A 4,299-nucleotide genomic window follows, 5' to 3' on the forward strand; every position below is an offset into this window, starting at 1 on the left:
AGGTTTCCACGGCACAGGCTGGAGCTGGTGTCTATTAATGATTCAAACTATTTTTTTTAAGACTCATCAAGTGCAGTGGAGAGAAGGAGGGAGTTACACTCTTTTTGAGGCAGGGCTCATGCCTATAATCCTAGCACTGTTGGAGGCCAAGGCAGGTGGATCACTTGAGGCCAGGAGTTTGAGACCAGCCTGGCCAACACATTGAAACCCAGTCCCTACTAACAATACAAAAAATCAGCTGGGCATGGTAGTGCACACCTGTAATCCAGCTACTTGGGAGGCTGAGGCATGAGAGTCACCTGAACCCGGAAGGCGGAGGTTGCAGTAAGCCAAGATCCCACCACTGCCCTCTAGACTGGGTGACAGAGTGAGACCCTGTCTCAAAAAATAATAATAATTAAACAAATAAATAAATAAAACTCTTTTTGAAGTTCTGTATTTGTAACCTGTGCCAAAAGCATGAGGATGAATTTTGATCTTCAAGACAAAACCCTGGCCAGGCATGGTGGTGCATGCCTGTATTTGGGGAGGCGGAGGTGGGAGGGATCGCTTGAGCCCAGGAGATTGAGGCTGCAGTGAGCTATGATCATGCCACTGCACTCCAGCCTGGGCAACACAGCGAGATCCTGTCTCTAAGAAAAATAAAATAAAATAAATGTAAATAACAAAGCAAAATTCTGCCCCCTCCACTTTTATCCTTTACCAACTGCAGACCAAAGAGATTCATAACCTTTGTTGAGAGAGAATGTGGAGAAAAAGATGGCTCTTATCAAAATTAAAATGCCTCTCTTTAAAACGTTTTTGGATTGTAGGATCTCTGTGTTGTATGGAACCTCAAAAAGATAACTGAGTATATCATTCCCAATTCTGGTTTTGCACCAGAGTCCTTAAGCTTGGGAGGCTTATTATTCACGCACATGGCCTGGGATTCATTTCTAATCTTCTGAAAAGAATCTCAGCCTATTCTTCTCATTATTTTTATGCTGTTTCCTAAAAAGTGAGAAGAAATTAGAGCGAGTGACTATAACGTCTATCAGTAGATTGTGTTGAGTAAACGTCCTTAGTTCTAGGTGGTGTCATTAGCCTACAGTTTATAATTTGGGGATAGTGAAAAAAAGCATTAAAGCATATTAAGAAATAAAGCACTTTTTTTTTTTTTTAAAGACAGCTCTTGGACACTTCTTGTGAGTGTAAATTGATACAGTCTTTTTGGAGATGATTTGTCCTTAAAATGTGTATGGCCAGGCCGGGCACAGTGGCTCACACCTGTAATCCCAACACTCTGGGAGGCCAAAGCGGGTGGATCACCTGAGGTGGGGAGTTCAAGACCAGCCTGACCAACGTCGAGAAACCCCATCTCTACTAAAAATACAAAATTAGCCAGGCATGGGTGGTGCATGCCTGTAATCTCAGCTACTCGGGAGGCTGAGACAGGAGAATCGCTTGAACCCGGGAGGCGGAGTTGCGGTGAGCCGAGGTCACGCCACTGCACTCCAGCCTGGGCAACAAGAACAAAACTCCGTCTCAAAAAAATAAAAAATAAAAAAAAGTATGGTCTTTGTCCCAGCAATTTTGCTTTCAGGATTTAGGCTAACCCAATGGTCAGAAATGCCCAGAAACATATATAAGCAGGGATGTAATCTTCAGAGTCTCTTACACAAGGGAAAATCTGGAGCCTCCCAGTGTCTGTTAAGCAGAGTGCCCCCAGCATAGGTAGACAATCATGCAGCCATCTTTTTGGTTTTTTATCATTTTTGTTTCTTCTTTTCTTTTTTTAATTTTTTTTTTTTAGAGTGACAGGGTCTCAATATGTTGCCAAGGCTGGTCTCAAACTCCTGAGCTGAAGTTATCCTCCTGCCTTGGTCTCCAAAAGTGCTGGGATTACAAGCGTGAGCCACCACACCCAGCCTTCCTTTATTTTTCTTTTATTTATGTTTTTATTTTTTTTGAGACAGGGTCTCACTCTGTTGCCCAGGCTGAAACGCAGTGGCATGATCACAGCTCACTGCAGCATCAATCTCCTGGGTTCAAGCAATTCTATCTCACCCTCCCGAGTAGCTGGGCCTACAGGCACGCACCACCAGGTCTGGCTAATTTTTTTTGGTAATTTTTTGTAGAAACAATGTCTCATCATGTTGTCCAGGCTGGTCTTGAACTCATAGGCTCAAGCAATCGTTCTGCCTCAGCCTCCCAAAGTGCTGGGATTACAAGTGTGAGTCACCACACCTTACCTTTCCTACAAAATATTTTTAATTTGTTTTTTTTCTGCAGCCATCATAAGTCACATGACCCCAGTCTTGCTGAGCGCACATCAATGTTAAACTTTCTGCATGTGAACAGTGTGACATTGCCCATGTAAGCAAATGTCCTTGGAGACACACACTAAAGATTTAGGAGCAAAGGATCATGATGTCTGCAAGCAGCCAGGCATGTGGGGCCCAGAGCCTTTCTGCCTGAGTTCAAACCCCAGTACTGATACGTACGAGTCACGTGACCTTGGAAAAGTTTGTTTCTGAGCCTCAGTGTCCTAATCTGTAAATTTGGGATAAGAATAGTCTCTTCTAGTCATAGGTAAGGGCAAGAGTAGGTATGCTAATGCGTGTGGGTTTCTTCCTGGGGTACTGGAAATGTTCTGAGATTAAATCACGGTGATGCTTTTATAACTCCGTAAACATGAAAAAGACCACAACTGCACACTTTAGATGGGCAAATTTATGATATGCGAAACACACCTCAATAAAGCTGTTAAACTTTATAAACAACAACAAAACATCACAGGGAAGAACAGTTTCTGCCTTCTAGGACTACAGTGAGGACTCAATGAATTTATCATATAAAATATTTAGAACATGCCTGTCACCTCGTAGCATGAGCTATTTCTATTTTATTTTATTTTTTTTTTTTTTTTTGAGGCGGAGTCTTGCTCTGTCGCCCAGGCTGGAGTGCAGTGGTGCGATCTCGGCTCACTGCAAGCTCCGCCTCCCCGGTTCACGCCATTCTCCTGCCTCAGCCTCCGAGTAGCTGGGACTACAGGCGGCCGCCACCCCTCCCGGCTAATTTTTTGTATTTTTTAGTAGAGACGGCGTTTTCACCGTATTAACCAGGATGGTCTCGATCTCCTGACCTCGTGATTCGCCCGCCTCGGCCTCCCAAAGTGCAGGGATTACAGGCGTGGGCCACCGCGCCCGGCCGAGCTATTCCTATTTTAAACAACACCAAAGACCAAAAAGTTAACAGTTAGCCAAAGGATTTAACACTCATTCTATCCAAAAGGCAGCTGTATGGACAATTTTTTTCTCCCCTTATACTTTTCTGAGTTTTTTCCGTGATTGCTTTTAAGATCCTGGGAAAGCTAAGCATTATTCTATAAAAGAGAGGGAAAGACCCCCAATAAAGAGGAGGCTATGTCTTTGCTGGGGTTGCCTGGGTTCCTGCTGGAGAGAATTGTTCCCCAGAGAAGGCCATCAGGAAGCTGACTGTCAGTGGAGGACTGACGCCTAGTGGCCAAGGCGGATATTACATGCATACATGCATTGGCACACACTCCGCGTGGTGGTAGGTGGTCTTAGACCCACCATTGGTTCCATCTACTTGAACAGTTACTTAGCGACATGAAACCACTGTAATATAAACTCTCCTACCTTTAGACCTGCGAATCCCACTTTGAGAAATACATCTCACATATGTAAATATATGTTTATTATTATTAGTTATAAAATATGTATTAGCTGCAAAGATTTTCCCAGGGAATCTATTATCAGTGAAAGATGAAGGCACCCCAGATTCTAAAGGAAATTATCAATAGGAAAGAATCTGCTCTTGGCTCTTTTTCTTTTATTTATTTATTTATTTTATTTTTTGAGACAGGGTCTTGCTGTGTCACCCAGGCCAGAGTGCAGTCCACGATCTCAGCTCACTGCAACCTCTGGCTCCCGTGTTCAAGAGATTCTTTCACCTCAGCCTGCTGAGTAGCTGGGACTACAGGCACGCACCACCATGCCTGGCTAATTTTTGTTTTGTGTTTTTTTGAGATGGAGTCTTGCACTGTTGCCTGGACTGGAGTGCAGTGGCGTGATCTCCATCTCAGCTCTTTGCAACCTCTGCCTCCCAGGTTTAAGCGATTCTCCTGCCTCAGCCTCCCAAGTAGCTGGGATTACAGGCACCCACCACCATGCCCAGCTAATTTTTTGTATTTTTGTAGACATGGGGTTTCACTATGTTGGCCAGGTTGGTCTCAAACTCCTGACCTCGTGATCCGCCTGCCTTGGCCTCCCAAAGTGCTGGGGTTACAGGGGTGAG

This window comes from Symphalangus syndactylus, chromosome 1, assembly GCF_028878055.3.
Source record: "Symphalangus syndactylus isolate Jambi chromosome 1, NHGRI_mSymSyn1-v2.1_pri, whole genome shotgun sequence".
Lineage (NCBI taxonomy): Eukaryota > Metazoa > Chordata > Mammalia > Primates > Hylobatidae > Symphalangus > Symphalangus syndactylus.